Here is a 20852-nt window from a genome sequence, read left to right as displayed (position 1 = left end):
GATTGTATAAATGGCTTTTCGACTTATAGTGTCAGCTGATCCTGTCAGGTGACCACATCAGCTGATCATCGCCAGGTCTGAGAGAGAGAAAAGAGGGAGATAAGAAAGAGAAGAGAGAGAGAGAGAGAAGAGAGAGAGGGAGAGAGAAGAGAGGGGAAGAGAGAGGGAGAGGGAGAGAGAGGGAGAGAGAGAGAGAAAAGAGAGAGAAGGGAGAAAAAGAGAGAAAAAGAGAGAGAAAGAGAAAGAGAGAAAAAGAGAGAGAGAGAGGTGTGTCCCGCGTCTCACAGCTGATGTCTGGCTCCTCCCCTCAGTGCATAATTAAATTAAATTAAATTAAATTATAAATAAATAATAATTATAAATAAATTAAATTCTTTATCGAGACAGCTGGGACTCGAACTCGTGAACTAGCTTTCCTTAGGCGGTGGCTCTATCCATTGAGCTACTGTCTGTAATGAGAAGTATATGAAGATTTGGTAATCTTGACCTCTGTATTGCAGTAGAGAATCCAGAAGTGGATTATTCATTTACAAAGAGGAGAGAGAGAGGGAAAAAGAGAGAGAGAACGGAATAGGTGGCAGAACCTACGACGTGATCAAGAGCTCATACACTGAGAACCGGTGCAGCGTGAAGGTGAACGGGAAGAGGGCGGCCTTCTTCCGACAGGGCTGTGGGGTCAGACAGGCCTGCAGCCTGAGTCCAACCCTATTTAACATCTATATAAATGGACTAGCAGCAGCTCTAGAGTCCTCCCCCACTCCAGGTCTCAGTCTGCATGACCGAGAGGTGAAAATCCTGCTGTACGCAGATGACCTCCTGCTACTCTCCTCAACTGAAAGAGGCCTCCAAGGTAGCATGGCAGTACTGGAAACATTCAGCACCACATGGGCGCTTCCCATCAACCAAAAGAAGACCAAAGTCATGGTGTTTCAGAAGAGGAACCAGAATAAAATAAACACACCCTCCTTCACATTAAATGGCTCCATGCTGGAGAAAACCAGCAGCTATACCTACCTCGGTCTGGAGCTAAGCAATAACGGGAGCCTCAAGCAAGCAGCAGAAGCCCTGAAAGGAAAAGCGTGCAGAACCTTCTACGCGATCAGAAGACAACTGTACCACCTCAAACCACCTGTGAGAGTCTGGCTCAAGATATTTGACAGCATCATCACCCCTATACTGCTGTATGGCAGCGAGGTATGGGGCCCAGTGACTTTTCCAGACCACACAAAGTGGGATTCCAGCCCAACCGAAGTCTTCCACATGGAGTTCTGTAAATATCTCCTCCAAGTCCATCGCAGGACCTCAAACATAGCCTGTAGGGCAGAGCTGGGCCGATTCCCCTTATGGCTCAGTATACACAAGAGGGCGCTATCGCACCAGGCACAGATACAGAACAGCAACCCCAGCTCCTACCATCATAAAGCCCTGCTGAGCCAGAGTCCATCCAGAGCAAGCCAGGAACCCTGGCAGCCAGTCCATCCAAAGTCAGCAACACACCCTCACAAAAGCCCAAATAAAAGAGATCTCAGAGAGCCGCAAGATGCAATACATAGACGACTGGAAGAGTGAATTAGAGAACTCCCAGAAACTCACCATCCACTGGTCACTGCAGAGGGACAACACTCTGGCCCCATATCTGGAAAGGTTACGCCACCCCAAGGACAGGCAGACCCTGAGCTTGTACAGACTGAGTGCCCACAGCCTAGAGGTGGAAACAGGGCGGCACCAACAGACATACAAGCAGTGGGAGAACAGACTGTGCCAGCACTGCCAGCAGGGGGCTCTGGAGGACGAGGCACACTTCCTGCTGCACTGTGACAAATACTCAGCAGTGAGGGCCTCCCACTTCCAGAAAATTACCACTCATACCCCAGACTTTCCATCCATGTACGAGGAGATGAAACTCTGCATCCTACTGGGGGAAGAGGAATCAATGGTGGAGATCGCCACCCAATATGTCACCACATGTCATAAGCTGAGGGGAACATAAGGCCCCTAAATGGACTTTCAGAGCCCAAATTGTGCCCCAAACTCCCCATAACACTGATCCCCTCCCACCCCACTTACTGTACTTCTCTTGCTTTGGCAACACTAATTGTATCTTGGTCCTGCCAATAAAGCATATTTGAATTTGAATTTGAAAAAGAGAGAGAAAAAGAGAGAGAGAGAAAGAAAGAGAGAAAGAGAGAGAGAAAGAGAGAGAGCGAGAAAGAGAGAGAGAGAGAAAGAGAGAGAGAAAGAGAGAGAGAGAAAGAGAGAGAGAAAGAGAGAGAAAGAAAAGAGGGAGAAGTGAGAGAGAAGAGAGAGAGGAGAGAGAAAAGGAAGAGAGAGGAGAGAGAGAGAGAGGAGAGAGAGAGGAGAGAGACGAGAGAGAGGCGAGAGAATAGAAAGTGAAGAGAGAGAGGAGAGTGAAAGAAGAGAGAGAGGAGAGAGCAATGCAGCCTCATTCCGTGAACTGCTCCGATTTTAGAGGTGTGTCCCGCGGCTCACAGCTGATGTCCGGCTCCTCCCCTCAGTGCATAATTAAATTAAATTATGATTATAAATAAACAATAATTATAATTTAAAATTAAAATTAAAATTAAATTCTTTACCGGGACGGCAAACTCGTGAACTAATTCTTTTTAGGCAGTAGCTTTATCCATTGAGCCACTGTCTGTAATACAGCTACAAGGCTGGATGGATGGATGGATGGAGAAAGGGATGGATGGAGGGATAGAGGTATGGATGGAGGGATGGAGGGAGGGATGAAGGGAGGGATGAATGGATGGAGAGATGGAGGGAGGGATGGAGGGAGGGATGAATGGATGGAGGGAGGGATGGATGGATGGAGGGATGGAGGGAGGGATGGAGGGAGGGATGAAGGGAGCGAGGAAGGGAGGGATGAATGGATGGAGAAATGGATGGAGAGATGGATGGAAGGATGGAGGGATGACTGGATGGAGGGATGGAGGGAAGGATGAAAGGAGGGATGAAGGGAGGAATGAATGGATGGAGAGATGGAGGGAGAGATGGATGGCGGGATGAATGGATGGAGGGATGGAGGGAGGGAGTGAGGGTTGGAGGGAGGGATGAAGGGAGGGATGAAGGGAGGGATGAAGGGAGGGATGAAGGGAGGGATGAATGGATGGACAGATGGATGGAGAGATGGAGGGAGGGATAGAGGGATGGATGAATGGATGGAGGGAGGGATGGAGGGATGGACCGATGGGAGGGTAAACACAGGCACTACCACACTCATCCTCGCACACACGCAGGGACTACTGCATGCATCATTCTCGCACACACACAGGCACTACAACCCCCATCATCACCGCACACGCAGGCATTACCTCAGTGACGTCCCCGGTGACAGCGCGGCTCACGTCAATTGCTCCGTGGATCTGACACAGAGCGCTTGTGTTCTACGGCGCTCCTGTCAGCTTCTTGTAGCAGAGCTGGATGCTTCGCGGGATCTCGTGCATTACATCGGACCTGGAATGGTATTTAGAGATTTTAATAAAATGGTGAAAGAGGATGTTTTTTTGTCTTTTATTCCACATAAAGGATTTTTCGTTGTGTGTGTTTATTTACTTTCACTTACAGGTTAATCATGGAAGGTATCTCGGGGAGACGCCTGCCATGATTAACCCCTTATTACCCCGATTGCCACCGCACTATGGCAATTCAGAATGAGCTGGGTAGAGACCCGGGACTGTCGCATCTAATGGATGCGGCAATTCCAGGCGGCTTCCTGCTGATATTGTTAGAGTGGTGGGCTCCCCATAACGTGGCGCTCCCCATTCTGACAATACCAGCCTTCAGCCGTGTGGCTTTATCTTGGCTGGTATCAAAATTGGTGGGAACCGCAGTTTGTTTGTTTTTTTATTATTTATTTATTTATTTTACTGCACGATATAGACCCGCCTGCCGGCGGCTGTGATTGGTTGCAGTGAGACAGCTGTCACTCATCGTGGGGGCGTGTCTGACTGCAACCAATCATGGGCGCCGTTTGGCGGGGAAAGCAGGGAATACCAGATTGAATAATGAAGCGGCAGCCATTTTCAAAAAAGGAAAAGCCGCTGGAGCTTTGTGACAGCCATGCAGCGCCGCACCCGTGATCGGTGAGTGGGAAAGAGAGAGGGATTGTGCTGGGGATGCAGGATGCATGCAAATACACAACATGCGCACATAGCCTTACTGTGAAAAGCCACACTTTTGGTGATCGAACCATTATCGAATGTAACTCGAACAGCCGAATTTGAAGAAAATCGTTTGAGTTCGTCGAACGACTCGAACACCGACCAAAATCACTCGAATTTGAAATTGGCGAACCGTTCGAATCGAACATCCCTCAACTCTACTTAATATGACTTGTTGGCAACTATGTCTCATCATCATCCGCCTGAGACATTAATTGTTGTTTCTTCTGACCTTGGCTGCTCAAATATTTGGGCATCAACACACACAACCTTCTCATGTGCCCCTTGAAATGTGAATGGTGAGAAGGCAGAAGATGCCATAAATGGAAGATAAAGAGCTCCTCAGGGTGTCATAATGTGGGGTGACTTATCTCCTTGGACTCCCTATGGTGAAATGAAGGAAGAACTGGGTGAGGATTATGTGACCCAGGCCCTTGGCTAGTGAGACTGGACCGTGTGGAAGACAGGAAGGTGCTGGGATACAGACTGGAAGCATTATCTGCCATCCAACTCACAACCTGCTGGTATTCATAGTATCATAGTATCATAGTTTTTAAGGTTGAAGGGAGACTCTAAGTCCATCTAGTTCAACCCGTAGCCTAACATGTTGATCCAGAGGAAGGCAAAAAAAGCCCCAATGTGGCAAACAAGTTCCAATGGGAAAAAAATTTCCTTCCTGACTCCACATCCGGCAATGAGACTAGTTCCCTGGATCAATACCCTGTCATAAAATCTAATATACATAACTGGTAATATTAAATTTTTCAAGAAAGGCATCCAGGCTCTGCTTAAATGTTAGTAGTGAATCACTCATTACAACATCATGCGGCAGAGAGTTCCATAGTCTCACTGCTCGTACAGTAAAGAATCCTCGTCTGTGATTATGATTAAACCTTCTTTCCTCAAGACGTATCGGATGCCCCCGTGTTCCAGTCGCAGGCCTAGGTGTAAAAAGATCTTTGGAAAGGTCTCTGTACTGTCCCCTCATATATTTATACATTGTGATTAGATCCCCCCTAAGCCTTCGTTTTTCCAAACTAAATAACCCCAAGTTTAATAACCTGTCTTGGTATTGCAGCCCACCCATTCCTCTAATAATCTTGGTGGCTCTTCTCTGCACCCTCTCCAGTTCAGCTATGTCCTTCTTATATATCGGTGACCAGAATTGTACACAGTATTCTAAGTGCGGTCGCACTAGTGACTTGTACAGAGGTAGAACTATATTTTTTTCATGAACACTTATACCTCTTTTAATACATCCCATTATTTTATTAGCCCTGGCAGCAGCTGCCTGACACTGTCCACTAAAGTGAAGTTTACCATCCACCCATACACCCAAGTCTTTTTCTGTGTCTGTTTTACCCAGTGTTCTACAATTAAGTACATAATCATAAATGTTATTTCCTCTACCCAAGTGCATGACCTTACATTTATCTACATTAAACTTCAATTGCCACTTCTCAGCCCAATCCTCCAATTTACATAAATCTCCCTGTAATATAAAATTATCCTCCTCTGTATTGATTACCCTGCAGAGTTTAGTATCATCTGCAAATATTGAAATTCTACTCCGCATGCCCCCAACAAGGTCATTTATAAATATGTTGAAAAGAAGCGGGCCCAATACTGACCCCTGTGGTACCCCATTATCAACTGAGACCCAGCCCGAGTACGTACCATTAATAACCACCCTTTGTTTCCTATCACTTAGCCAGTTTTTAACCCAGTTACACATATTTTCCCCTATCCCCATTATTCTCATTTTATGTACCAACCTTTTGTGTGGCACCGTATCAAAAGCTTTTGAAAAGTCCATATACACAACATCCACTGCATTTCCCTGGTCCAGACTTGAACTTACCTCTTCATAGAAGCTGATCAAATTAGTTTGACAGGATCGATCCCTCATAAACCCATGTTGATACTCTGTCATAAGGTTATTTTTCTTGAGATACTCCAGTATAGCATCTCTCAAGAAACCCTCAAGGATTTTACCAACCGTAGAGGTTAAACTTACCGGCCTATAATTTCCCGGCTCAGTTTTTGTCCCCTTTTTGAATATTGGCACCACATTTGCTATGCGCCAGTCCTGCGGTACCGACCCTGTTATTAAGGAATCTGAGAAGATTAAAAATAATGGTCTATCTATCACAGAACTCAATTCCTGTAGTACTCTGGGGTGTATGCCATCCGGGCCCGGAGATTTGTCAACCTTAGTGATTTCGAGGCGGCGGCGTACTTCCTGCTGGGTTAAGCAGGTAATTTTCAAGGGTGAATTTATGGTATCACTGGTCATGTCATCTGCCATGGCATTTTCTTGTATAAAAACCGTAGAAAAAAAGTCATTCAGCAGGTTGGCTTTACCCTCATCCCCTTCCACCATTTCACCAAGACTATTTTTAAGGGGGCCAACACTATCGCTTTTTTTCGTATTGTTCTGGCTTCAACAGCGGTGTCCAGCACCACCCTGCAAACTGGGACAAGAATATAGGTCTAGATGATGCATCTGTTTGGTATTCTCCTGCAGCAGGCCCAGTTTGCCCTGACCCATGGCCACAACCTCTGCGTGCATCCCCATAAGTGGGATATCCACTTCTCTAACCAGTAGTGCACTCTGTGCACATTTTAAATGATGCACTCAGGTAAGAGGAGTATTATTAGAGAATAGAATTGATTTCTTATATAGCAGTAGCAGCCAGGTCTGTATGGCTAGAATCCCTGCCAAAACAACTCTAATATACTATCCCTATGTAGAAGCTTAACCTGCACCAATTTGCAGCCTAAGAGCCATATTGTTAGAGGATAAAAGATGTTTAAATTAGCCCTGAGAAGGATTGTTGGTACTTGGCAGCACTAAAGACTGTAAAGCAAAAATCAGCAGCTAGGTATGTAAGGCTAAAATCCCTGCCAAAATGCATCTAATACACCATCCCTACTCCAGAGCTCACCCTACACTAATTTCAGACAATGAACATTATTATTAGAAAATCGAATAGATTTTTTTTAATTGAAAGCAGCAAGGTTTGTTAGGCTAGAATTCCTGCCTACATGCCTCTAACACAATATCCCTACTTCAGAAGCTCACTGTACACCAATTGAAAACTAAGAGAGGCATTATTAGAGAATAGAATACAGTGCCTACAAGTAGTCTTCAACCCCCTGCAGATTTAGCAGGTTTGATAAGATGCAAATAAGTTAGAGCCTGCAAACTTCAAACAAGAGCAGGATTTTTTAACAGATGCATAAATCTTACAAACCAACAAGTTATGTTGCTCAGTTAAATTTTAATAAATTTTCAACATAAAAGTGTGGGTCAATTATTATTCAACCCCTAGGTTTAATATTTTGTGGAATTAACCCTTGTTTGCCATTACAGCTAATAATCGTCTTTTATAAGACCTGATCAGGCCGGCACAGGTCTCTGGAGTTATCTTGGCCCACTCCTCCATGCAGATCTTCTCCAAGTTATCTAGGTTCTTTGGGTGTCTCATGTGGACTTTAATCTTGAGCTCCTTCCACAAGTTTTCAATTGGGTTAAGGTCAGGAGACTGACTAGGCCACTGCAACACCTTGATTTTTTCCCTCTTGAACAAGGCCTTGGTTTTCTTGGCTGTGTGCTTTGGGTCGTTGTCTTGTTGGAAGATGAAATGACGACCCATCTTAAGATCCTTGATGGAGGAGCGCAGGTTCTTGGCCAAAATCTCCAGGTAGGCCGTGCTATCCATCTTCCCATGGATGCGGACCAGATGGCCAGGCCCCTTGGCTGATAAATTGCCCCACAGCATGATGCTGCCACCACCATGCTTGACTGTAGGGATGGTATTCTTGGGGTCGTATGCAGTGCCATCCAGTCTCCAAACGTCACGTGTGTGGTTGGCACCAAAGATCTCGATCTTGGTCTCATCAGACCAGAGAACCTTGAACCAGTCTGTCTCAGAGTCCTCCAAGTGATCATGAGCAAACTGTAGACGAGCCTTGACATGACGCTTTGAAAGTAAAGGTACCTTACGGGCTCGTCTGGAACGGAGACCATTGCGGTGGAGTACGTTACTTATGGTATTGACTGAAACCAATGTCCCCACTGCCATGAGATCTTCCCGGAGCTCCTTCCTTGTTGTCCTTGGGTTAGCCTTGACTCTTCGGAGAAGCCTGGCCTTGGCACGGGTGGAAACTTTCAAAGGCTGTCCAGGCCGTGGAAGGCTAACAGTAGTTCCATAAGCCTTCCACTTCCGGATGATGCTCCCAACAGTGGAGACAGGTAGGCCCAACTCCTTGGAAAGGGTTTTGTACCCCTTGCCAGCCTTGTGACCCTCCACGATCTTGTCTCTGATGGCCTTGGAATGCTCCTTTGTCTTTCCCATGTTGACCAAGTATGAGTGCTGTTCACAAGTTTGGGGAGGGTCTTAAATAGTCAGAAAAGGCTGGAAAAAGAGATAATTAATCCAAACATGTGAAGCTCATTGTTCTTTGTGCCTGAAATACTTCTTAATACTTTACGGGAACTAAACAGAATTCTGGTGGATTGAGGGGTTGAATAATAAATGACCCTCTGAATAAACTTTTCACAATTTAAAAAAAAAAAAAAAAAAGAAATAACATTCTTTTTTGCTGCAGTGCATTTCACACTTCCAGGCTGATCTACAGTCCAAATGTCACAATGCCAAGTTAATTCCGAATGTGTAAGCCAGCTAAGTCTGCAGGAGGTTGAATACTACTTGTAGGCACTGTATATTTGAATTGGGACTGAGAAGTCCTTTTAGGTTAACGTAGCAGCTGCAGCAAAGTCTGTAAGGCTAAAATCCCTGCCTACATGCTTCTAATATACAGGGTGGGCCATAAGTATGGATACACCCTGGGTGGGCCATATGTATGGATACACCCTGATAAAAACAGTAAGGTGATATCAGCAAATACTTCCATTTAATCAGGGTGTATCCATACTTATGGCCCACCCAGTGTGTATCCATGCTAATGGCCAACCAGGGTGTATCCATACTTATGGTCCACCCAGGGTGTATCCATACTTATGGCTCACCCTGTACTATCCCTACTCTAAAAGCTCACCCTACACTAACTGCAGACTAAAGGGGGCTTTACACGCTACGACATTGCTAATGCAAACTCGTTGGGGTAACGGAATTGGTGACGCACATCCAGCCGCATTAGCGATGCCGTTGCGTGTGACAACGATGACCGATTTTGCATCGTTGCAAAAACGTGCAAAATCGCTCATCGGTGACATGGGGGTCCACTCTCAAAAATCGTTACTGCAGCAGTAACGAGGTTGTTCCTCGTTCCTGCGGCAGCACACATCGCTCCGTGTGACACCGCAGGAACGAGGAAGCTCTCCTTACCTGCCTCCCGGCTGCTATGCGGAAGGAAGGATGTGGGCGGGATGTTACGTCCCGCTTAGCTCTGCCCCTCCGCTGCTATTGGGTGGCCGCTCAGTGACGTCGCTGTGACGCCGCACGGACCGCCCCCTTAGAAAGGAGGCGGTTTGCTGGTCACAGCGACGTCGCCGGGCAGGTAAGTATGTGTGACGGGTCTGGGCGATGTTGTGCGGCACGGGCAGCAATTTGCCCGTGTCGCACAACAGATGGGGGCGGGTACCCACACTGGTGATATCGGGACCGATATCGCAGCATGTAAAGCCCGCATTAGAGTGGTATTATTAGAGAATAAAATAGATTTTATTCATTTTTGAGCAAGGTTTGTAAGGCTAGACTCCCTGCCTACATGCCTCTAATAGAATATCCCTACTACAGAATTTAACTTTACACTAATTATTAGAGAATAGAATACATTTTTGAAGTAGCAGCAGCAACAAGGTCTGTAAGGCTAGAATCCCTGCCTACATGTCTCTAATACATAATCCCTACTTCAGAAGGTTATGCCACACTATTTGCTGACTAAGAGCAGTATTACTAGAGACTAGAATATACTTTGTAAGTAGCAGAAAGGTCTGTAAGGCTAGAATCCCTGCCTACATGCTGCTAATAAACTATCCCTGCTCCAAAAGCTCACTCTATACGAATTGCAGACTAAAGATGATATTATCAGAGAATCAAATAGAATTTTTATGTAGCAGCAGTAGTAAGGTCTGTAAGCCTAGAATCTCTGTCTACAGGCCTCTAATAGAAGCTCAGCCTACACCGAATGCAGACTAAGAGCAGTATTATTAGAGAATAGAATAGATTTTTTTTTAACTATAGCAGCAAGGTCTGCAAGGCTAAAATCCCTGCCTTAATTCCTCTAATACACTATCCCTAACCCAGAAGCTGTCCTTAGACTAATTTCAGACTAAGGCGGGGTTTGTACACTACGACATCGCAGGTGCGATGTCGGTGGGGTCAAATTGAAAGTGACGGACATCTGGCATCGCATGCGACATCGCAGTGTGTAAAGCCTAGATGATACGATTAACGAGCGCAAAAGCATCATAATCGTATCATCGGTGCAGCGTCGGTGTAATCAATAATTACGCTGACGCGACGGTCCGATGTTGTTCCTCGCTCCTGCGGCAGCACACATCGCTGTGTGTGAAGCCGCAGGAGCGAGGAACATCTCCTACCGGCGTCACAGCGGCTTCCGTAGGATATGCGTAAGGAAAGAGGTGGGTGGGATGTTTAAATCCTGCTCATCTCCGCCCCTCCGATCCTATTAGCCGCCTACCATGTGACGTCGCAGTGACACCGCACAACCCGCCCCCTTAATAAGGAGGCGGGTCGCCGGCCAGAGCGACGGTCGCAGGGCAGGTGAGTGCATGTGAAGCTGGCGTAGCGATAATTTTCGCTACGCCAGCTTTCACAAGATATTGTACATGCGACGGGGGTGGGGACTATCGCGTGCGACATCGCAGCATCAGCTTGCGATGTCGCAACGTGCAAAGCCCGCCTAAGAGTGGCATTATTAAAAAATACGAAAGATTTTTTTTGCATAGCAGCAAGGTCTGTAAGGGGAGAATCCCCGCCTACATGCCTCTAATACACTATCCCTTCTACAAAAGCTCACCCTACACTAAATGCAGAATAAGGGCAGTATTATTAAGGAATATAATGCATTTAAATTAGCTCTGAAAAAAACTTTTTGTTTAATGTTGCACTAGAAGGTATTAAAATGCTATACAACACTCTCCCTTCTCCAGCAGAAACTCTCCCTACACTATTTCCAGGTACAGTGCAACAAAAATGGCATCATTGAGTCTTATACAGACTCAATGACAATATGTGGTCTGTCAATCACAGTAATGCCGGTACAGTGGCCATATCTTGAGTGCAACCAGTGCAGCCGCACTGAGGCCCAAGAGGTCAGGGGGCTCATTTCTACCTCCAATGCAGGTGGAATTGTGCATTTTGTTGCACTTTTGGACTCAAAAGGGCCCATGCATTGTTTTTGCACAGGGACCCTTTTCTGTCTGTGTTTGCCAGTGCAGTAGCCAACATGGCTACAGCATTACCGTGATTAGCAGCAATCTCCACATGTTTAGTGGATGAAAAAAAAGCCGTGAAACATGCAGGATGGGGAGTTGAGCATGGCGCCCAGGTACCACACTATTCGATTAAGTATCGAGCGTCTCGAGTACTGACATGTGCAATCGAGTACCGAGCAGTGCCAAGCACGCTAGCCCATTACTAGTTATTATTATCTCATAAAATAACACTGGTCATAATTGGAAAAATAAATATATTTGAGCCAGCCACTACCATTTGATGAAAAAATAGACGGTGATGGTTTTATTCACAACAGCAAATAGTGCAATCAAAAAAAGACGTTTTGGTCAAAATGTTGACCTTCATCATTAGGAACTAGCTGTGTGTACATAGACAAGAAGTGAATAAAACTAGATGGTCAAAAGTAAAATGTAGTGCTATGCATTAGTGGAAGGCAATGGAAGGCGGTGGACGCCGCATGTATGCTTCTGACTCCCCTTAAGGGCCCGTTACACGCTACGATATATCTAACGATATGTCGTCGGGGTCACATCGTTAGTGACGCACATCCGGCATCGTTTGACATATCGTAGTGTGTGACAGCTACGAGCGACTGTGAATGAGCAAAAATACTCACCTTATCATTGTTCTCGACACGTCGCTCATTTTCAAAAAATCGATCGTCCTTCTGCATGCTGGTTGTTCATTGTTCCCGAGGCAGCACACATCGCTCCGTGTGACACCCCGGGAATGATGAACTGCAGATTACCTGCGGCCGCCGGCAATGAGGAAGAAAGGAGGTCGGTGGAATGTTACGTCCCGTTCATCTCCGCCCCTCCGCTTCTATTGGCTGGCCGCTGTGTGACATCTCTATGATGCTGAACGTCCCTCCCCCTTCAGGAAGAGGATGTTCACTGCCCACAGCGAGGTCATTCAGGAGGTAAGTACGTGTGACGGGGGTAAACGACTTTGTGCGCCACGGGCAACAAATTGCCCATAACGCACAAACTATAGGGGCAGGTGCAAATCGCACATGCGATCGCATGATAAATCGCCGCGTGTAAAGCAGCCTTTACACTCAGCATTTAGACAGTGGCAATTGTTTAGTCTCACATTCCTCAGCAGTGTTCACCACTCTCTCTCCTACATTCTTACGTCCATTGCCTTCCACTAATGCATAGCTCTACATTTTACCTTTGACCAACCAGTTTTATTTGCTTCTTGTCTATATACACACAGCTAACTCCTACTGATGAAGGTCAACTTTTTGACCGAAACATTTTTTCTTGATTGAGCGATTTGCTGTTGTGCATAAACCCATCAATTTTTTCATCAAATTGGAATGCCTGGCTCAATTATATTATTACTTATGGAGTCGAACCCCACTTTATATCAGAAGTGTCGTGTTTTCTATCATAATTGGAAAAACTGGCCTGATCATGCAGGTGAAAACAGGCTTGGTGGTGAAGGGGTTAAAGCTGTAAAAATTAATTTCAATCTAGTGGCCTTTACTTTTATAAAATAGATCCATACTACGTAACCTAAATAATTTGTATCCTGTCCAGAAGCATCTATGAGACAGTTCAGCAATGTTGTGCACTCTCCTATGATTTTAATGTAAGCCCTTCAAAAACTATTTTTTTAGACTGTAGAAAACCACTTTAGCATTTTTTATTTTTTTTTCTGTCTAAATTAAATCTCCAGATGCTCCTCCGTACAGTATATCCAGAAAAATATTTTAGTATTTTAAAAGAATAATTTAATATTACAAACTTTTACTATTACTTTCAGTTGAGCTTTTTTCTTTAGGATGAAATAATTCATCAGAGGATTCCTTGGAAGAAGAAAAAAAAAGCTGTGTGCCAAATCAGTTTTGTTTCTCTGAAATGTTACTTAGGAAATTAAAACATTCCTTTTGTTGCTGATGTTGGCTGAAGAACAAAGGATACGCTTGTATGTTAGGAGACGATGTGATGTCAATAAGAGTTAAATACTTTACAATATCTGCCTGTCTTCTCCTAAGGATTAAACCTATATCCTAAGTAGGCAAAAAAAGGATTTGGGCCTTCCCCCATTTGTAGTCTTTCTGCAGATGGTCAGAAATTCAAATTTAGACAATATTAAACCGGAGTAGAAAAACCCAGCAGGTGGCTATACTAATGGAGAATCCTGGCTTTAGAATAATGGGAATTATATCCGACAGCTCTTCTACACCACAAAAAGATGATATATTCCTATTGACAGTGTTGCCTTTAAGTCCAGAAGGCTGATTTGTTGGTTCAGCCTTGGCAAAAGGAAAACTAAAAGCCCCATGGGTATTTTGCTTGGCCACACCACTGTAATTTTGTCATCTGAACCTTGTATTATAATTCATTCAACAAATCTCTTATCTGTTGGGTAAAATAAGAAAAAGTTTTGCCTATAGGCACTCATTTGTTCTTTTTTCTTGGTTTAAAGGACAAATAAAGGTTGACAGACAACAGCCTTTCCAACCACTTCTGTATTTTTAATGCTGACATACTTGGCCCAAGTGCTTTTAATGTTTCCAGCCATGCCCGTCTGAGAGTGTGTTAAAAAAATAGAGAACATAGTTTGCCCTGAAGGAGCAATGCTTCAAGTACGAGGATAATTTTGACAAAAAAAAAGTGTGATTGTTTGAAATATCTGTACAGTTGTATTTTATGGAAAAAGACATGAGTATTAATTTGAATTTTGAAACTAATGCACTTACTCCGATTGTGCATGTAAAAAATCTGATTTTCCATTCAAATTGTAGATGTCGAATACATAATTTTTGTCTTTAATCTGGTAAGATTACATAGTATTCATGCAGAATATTTGATTTTAAATGTCAATAATGTTTGTTATGTTTAGCTGCAGTAAATAATATACAGTATATCACAAAAGTGGGTACACCCCTTACATGTTTGTAAATATTTTATTATATTTTTTCATGGGACAACACTGATGATATGATTCTTTGATTGAATTTAAAGTAGTCAGTGTCATGCTTGTAAAACAGTGTAAATTTGGCGTGCCCTCCAAATAACTCAAAACAGCCATTAATGTCAAAACCGCTGGCAACAAAAGTGAGCACATCCCCAATTGATAAAAGCCAATTAGTGCACAGTGTCAATATTTTGTGCGGCCACCATTATTTTCAAGAACTACCTTAACTCTCTTGGGTATTGAGTTCTCTAGCGCCTCAGAGGTCACCACTGGAAACCTCTTCCGTCCTCCATGATGACATTACGGAGCTTGCGCTCCTCCACCTTCCATTTAAGAACCCACAGATGCTCAATGGGGTTTAGGTCTGGAGAAATGCTTGGCCAGTCCAGCATCTTTACCCTCAGTTTCTTTAGCAAGATAGTGGTTGTCTTGGAAACGTGTTTGGGGTCATTATCATGTTGGAATACTGCCCTGCGGCCTAGTATCTTAAGGGAGGGGATTATGTTCAGCTTCAGTATGTCACATTACATGTTTGCATTTGTGCTTCTCTCAATGAACTGTAGATCTCCATAGCCACACTGCACTTATGCAGCCCCAAAACATGATACTCCCACCACCATGCTTGACTGTAGGCAAGACACACTTGTCTTTGTACTCCTTAAATGGATGCGGCCACACATTCTTGACACCATCTGAGCCAAATAAGTTTACTTTGATCTCATCAGATCTGCTTGTCTTCAGCAAACTATTTGTGTGCTTTATTGTTCATCTTCTTTAGAAAAGGCTTCCTTCTGGGATGAAAGCCATGCAGACCAATTTGATGCAGATAACAGTGTATGATCAGAGCACTAACAGGCTGACCCCACACCCCTTTAACTTCTACAGCAATGCCAACAGCACTCATACATCTATTTTGAAAATCAACCTTTGGATATGACACTGAGCATGTGCACTTAACTTCTTTGGAGGCCTGTTCTGAGTTGAACCTCTTTTTATAAACCACTGTATGGTCTTGGCCACCGTGCTGAAGCTCAGCTTCAGGGTTCTGACAATCTTCTTATAGCCTAGGCCATCTTTATGTAGAGCAACAAAATTGGTTTCAGATCCTCATAGAATAATTTCCCATAAACTGCCAAGTTGAACTTCCAGGGACCAGTATGAGACAGTGTGTGAGCAATAACATCAAATTTCATACACCTTCTACCTACTCACCCCTGAGACCTTGTAACACTAATCAATGGGAGGGGAAATGGCTAATTGGGCACTACTTTACATTGTGTCAAAGTATCATCTTTTCAGTATTGTCCCATAAAAATGATATGGAGAGAAGGTATGCACACCAGTGACTATGTAAGGGGAATATATGAAAAGCAGAAACTGCTGTGTGAATACTGACATGAAAAATCCAATAGCTATATGTAAGAATGAAAATGGAATCTGCATTACTGCCATGAACATATGAATAAAGAGAAATTTAGCTATTGAATTGATCAATGAATTTTTAGGTTTTTGCACTCAGTTCAGACTCAGAATTGGTGTTCCACACGTTATTTCTTAATTGATTTGTAGTCTTTTGTTTGTGAACCCGGCCCCACCACACCTATTGCCAGTCCACATTATACCTTTATATAGCCTGGGTCTAAGCTTCCCAACACGGTAAGTTTGTTAACTGCATGAGAGGACACACACAAGCTAGGGACCCCAACGTAGAGAAATACTTTGGCGTAGTGTTGGGGCTCTGTTGCATTGATCAATTCAATAGCTAAATTTCTCATGATTCATATGTTCATGGCAGTAAGGCAGATTCCATTTTTCATACTTTCACTCTTACATATAGCTATTGGATTTTTCATGTCAGTATTCACACAGCAGTTTCTGCTTTTCATATATTCCCCTTACATAGTCACTGGTGTGCATACCTTATCTCCATATAGTGTAGAATTTTTAGGTTTTTGCACCTACTTCAGACTCAGAATTGGTGTTCCAGATGTTATTTCTTAATTGATTTGTCCCATAAAAAGACATAATAAAATATTTTCCAAAATGTGAGGGGTGTACTCACTTTTGTGACATACTGTAGCTTCTCTGAACTTATACAACAGGCATTTGCTCACAAATGATTGTTCACATATGCAATACTTAGGCATCTGAAGTTAATAAAAGTTTATATTAGGTCTACTGTTTGTACAAAAAGATTGGAGAAATAGGTTTTTTGATGCCAGGTTGGAATCTTGTTAAACTATGTGCGCAAGTTGCGTTTTTTCTTGCATTTTGGTCATATTTTAAACTGCACTGTGTCAATGACAAACTGCATGCTTTTGTTTCCCCAGCAAAGTCTATGAGAATTCAGAATTTCCATACGCACATTGCAGTTTTTTTGTCAGCGTTTTAGTTCACAAATATTTGTCAAAATCTTTGACAACAAAAGCAGCATGTTCATTCTTTTTGCATTTTGGTCACGTTTTGTCACCCACTGAAATCAATAAGGTAAGTCACAATGCAAGCAAAATGTTAGCTGTGCATTTCTACAGTGATTTTATTGCGTTTTGGATGCATTTATGTCAACAAAAACGCAGGTCACCCACATCTCTCTGTCTCTCTCTCTCTCTACTTCATACTCACCAATCAAAGGCGCTACAAGGCTGTCACACTGCTCCCACAGCCTCTCAATTTTCTTCTCGACCCATTAATTTGCCCCATTGCAAATAAGTGCACCCGCTCATTAGGCTCATATATATTCACTACTTCCCCCATCTGTGATTGGTTGCCGTCAGATGCATCCCCACGCTGAGTGACAGCTGTCTGACTGCAACCGTTCACACTCACCGGTGGGCGAGTCTACATTGTACAGGAGAATAAATAAATAAATAATTTTAAAAAATCGGGGTGTGGTCCCCCCAATTTTGATACCCAGCCAAGGTAAAGCCTCACAGCTGAGGACTGGTATTCTCAGGCTGGGGAGACCAACATTACTGGGAGCGCCCCAGCCTAAAAATATCAGCCAGCAGCCACCCAGAATTACCGCATCATCAGTAAGCTAGGGTTTAGTAGAAGCTATGGGCTGTTATTAACTCCTTATTACCCCGATTACCACCGCACCAGGGCAATCGGGAAGATCTGGGCCCTGTGCCAGAATTGCAGCAAGTAAGCAAGGGAACCAATGATTTGTGTTCCTTCCAGGACAGGGGCTCACAATTTGTTTGGGAAATAGCACCAGTGAGATTATATTAAAATGTAACCTTTATTTTATTCCTTAAAACACACAAAAAGCAATATTAAAATACCAAAGGTTTGACCATGCAGGTCACAAATCACACACTGCCCAAAGCTGTATATAAAGCTCAAAAGGGCTATAGATACGTCCCTTGGGCAAGGTAGACAATGGGACAGCTAAATTGGATTAATGCTTTTATGACTTAACAACACCAAACATCATACCATTCCACCATTTTTCCTGTGGTCTTGTCACAACTCAGTACAAAGTACTGGTAAGTTAGAGTGTTTTAGTAGTACGGTAGATTACCACCTTCCTAAAGTTGTCTACCTCTGCATTAGAGTAATAATGAAGAGCAGGCCCGTCACATTTTCACCTAAACCTGCTCCTGCGGTATCTGTTTCTGTCACCCATATTCACTCTACAGGCGGCACTGGTGATAAAAGAGATATTGGAAACAGAAGCTCTGGACAACGCAGATTCTGTCCATTCACTATGGTTAGGGTGGCTGGGACTTACAGTGCTGTCCAGTCTGACAGTCTGGGGGTGTGTGCTGTCCAGCGGATAATATCAGCGTCCTGCATCAGCCAATTAAAAAGCCCCACATCATACCGTGTTTTTCCAAAAATAATACCTCCCCCAAAAATAAGCTGAGCAATGCTTAAATATAAGCCCTACCCCGAAAATAAGCCCTAGTTACGGTTCAAAAACTAGTGTGTCCATGCAGTTAAAAAAGTCAAAGAATACTGCAGGACACTTCATTATAGACAGCGGACACCCTGCAATCATTCTCACCAGACACCGAGCGTGAGGACCTGCGGCTGCGGATGGAATGCTTACAGGACCTGCGATGTGTAACTTCCTCCCATCTTTCCCTGTGGCCAAGGAATTCTGTACCACTGGATGTGGTGAGTAACTAGTGAGTGTGTATGCGATCTGATCGGTGAATGTGTTTGTGCGATGTGATGTGTGTGTTGGCCAGAAGCAGGGGAGGATGATGTACAGCATACCTGCAGGGAGAGCACGCCGGATATCACAGGAGGACCTGGGAGCCATGCAGACATCCGGGGTGTGGTAAGTATGAGTCTCCTGGAAAGGGGATCTGCTTTTTTGGGGGTAAACTCATCCCCAACCACAATTCCCCAAGAATAAGACCTACACCAAAAATAAGCTCTAGCACTTTTTTGGGGGGCAAAAGAAAAGTATTAGACAGTGCCTTATTTTTGGAAAAACACAGTACTAAAGCATTCAGCTTATTATTGGAAGGTGCCAGATATAGCATTGTGATTCTTTGCCTATCATTGTGATTTTTGTCTTGTCCTTAGCTTGTGTTTCTGACTATTCTTATGGATTCTGATATTGTACTTTTACTGTCCTCTTGCTTATTACCACTCCTGCCAAACTACACCACTGTAAACAGCTTAACCTTTTAATCGGAGTGGCTTGTAATAAGTCTGTCCATGGTAGCTGACATTGTTTGGTATGTAGGGTGGTAATATCTTTGTTTTATAGCAAACAATTGTTAATAACAAACAATCTGGATCACATACTTACAAAATTACAAACTTTAAGGAAAACTAATACACTGGCCCTTAATGCTATGTTTCCCCAAAGCAGGAGGTTATCAACAAATGTTCAAATAATCAGAATCATGAGCAACCTAAGGTCATGTATGAAGTATAGAGCTTTGAAGTGTCGCGGACGGGTGCCGCCTCCGCTGCGGCAACCGGGGCTGCTCGAATGGCGTTCGGATCTGGGATTGTGTCCTGGGCTCGAGTGGTGGCCGGATTCGTGCAACCGCCCATCCTTGCACACAGTGAAAAAGGGAGGTATTTACAGGGGAGATTGTCTGTGACGCCACCCGTGGGTTGAGGTGATGGGATGGTGGCACCGCCGCTGCCTCTTAGGGACCAATGACGTGGGGGCAGCTAGGTGGTATCCCCTCCACGATTAGGGGAAAGGCGTAGGCCCGGGGCCCGGGGGTAGGTAAGGAGCAGGGCTGGGTGCTGTCGGCAGGTTGGACCGAATGACACCGGTGTACTCACAATTAGGAAGAAATCACACCAAGTCTGTATTGTAAACCAAGGCCGGATGCCGGTTGCCTCTGGAGGGGTGTGCTGATCCCGCACACGGGTTGGCAGTGTAGGTGCCCTTCCTCCTGCACTCGTGTTTTGTAGTGTATGGATTAACCCCATGTGGAACGGGAGAAATCCGCTCCCCTGCAGTTTTGGATGCAGAGGGAGCCGTTGCCCGCAGACACTGACCCGTCGGACTTCAATGGGTTCTTGGCGGACACCCTGTCTCCCGCGTTGGGCTGCCGGTCTGCTCTATCTGGGCTTTTCTCTTCGGGAACAAGGCGTGGTACCTTGTCCCGCTGGTCAATTAACAAGGGGCTTGAAGGTTGCCTCGTTCAAGGGTCCAGGTACCCCGCCTGTGCACGGCCTCCGGAATGAATTCCAGTCATCGGTACCGGCGGGCTACAACCCTGCCCCGGTCCACTTCAGGTCTCCTGCGACCGGATCTCCGTCGGCTGTGGCCCTACAAAGCTGTCTGCCACCTAGTCGGTCCTCCCATGGTCCAAGGGCTCCAACCCTGACCACACTGCACTTCAGCTCCTGTCACTGACTGCTCACTCTACAACTCAACTCAACCTCCAAACTCCACTTCAGGCTTAGACTGACTGGTTCCCACCCCGAGTCACCTCAAGACCCCTAGGTGGGCGTTCCCATGCACCTGGTCCCGCCCACTGGTGTGTCCTGGCTGTCATGGGGGGGGCGACTAGGATTTGTGGCTGATGTTACAATGTGTGGGATGTGTGTTGTTAATTCCCAAGGAGGAGGCGATTCCTGTACCCTTGGTGGGGGGTACAGTCATCTCCTACTACCTGGTTTTGCCAGGGCGTCACAGAAGCATATCCTAAAATATTAACAGTATAATCAGTAAAGGGTAGGCGTGACCATCTAGCAAAACCTGAAGCTCTTGGGCCCCAATGAAAAGTCTCTAAAGGGTCACAAAGTATCACAGATCTTAAATTGTGCTGGTGTTCTTGTGCCGCCCCTGGTAGACTTTTGATGTGAC

The sequence above is a fragment of the Anomaloglossus baeobatrachus genome, chromosome 1, assembly GCF_048569485.1.
Source record: "Anomaloglossus baeobatrachus isolate aAnoBae1 chromosome 1, aAnoBae1.hap1, whole genome shotgun sequence".
NCBI classification, from domain to species: domain Eukaryota; kingdom Metazoa; phylum Chordata; class Amphibia; order Anura; family Aromobatidae; genus Anomaloglossus; species Anomaloglossus baeobatrachus.
Note: the sequence above shows the minus strand (reverse complement) of the source record.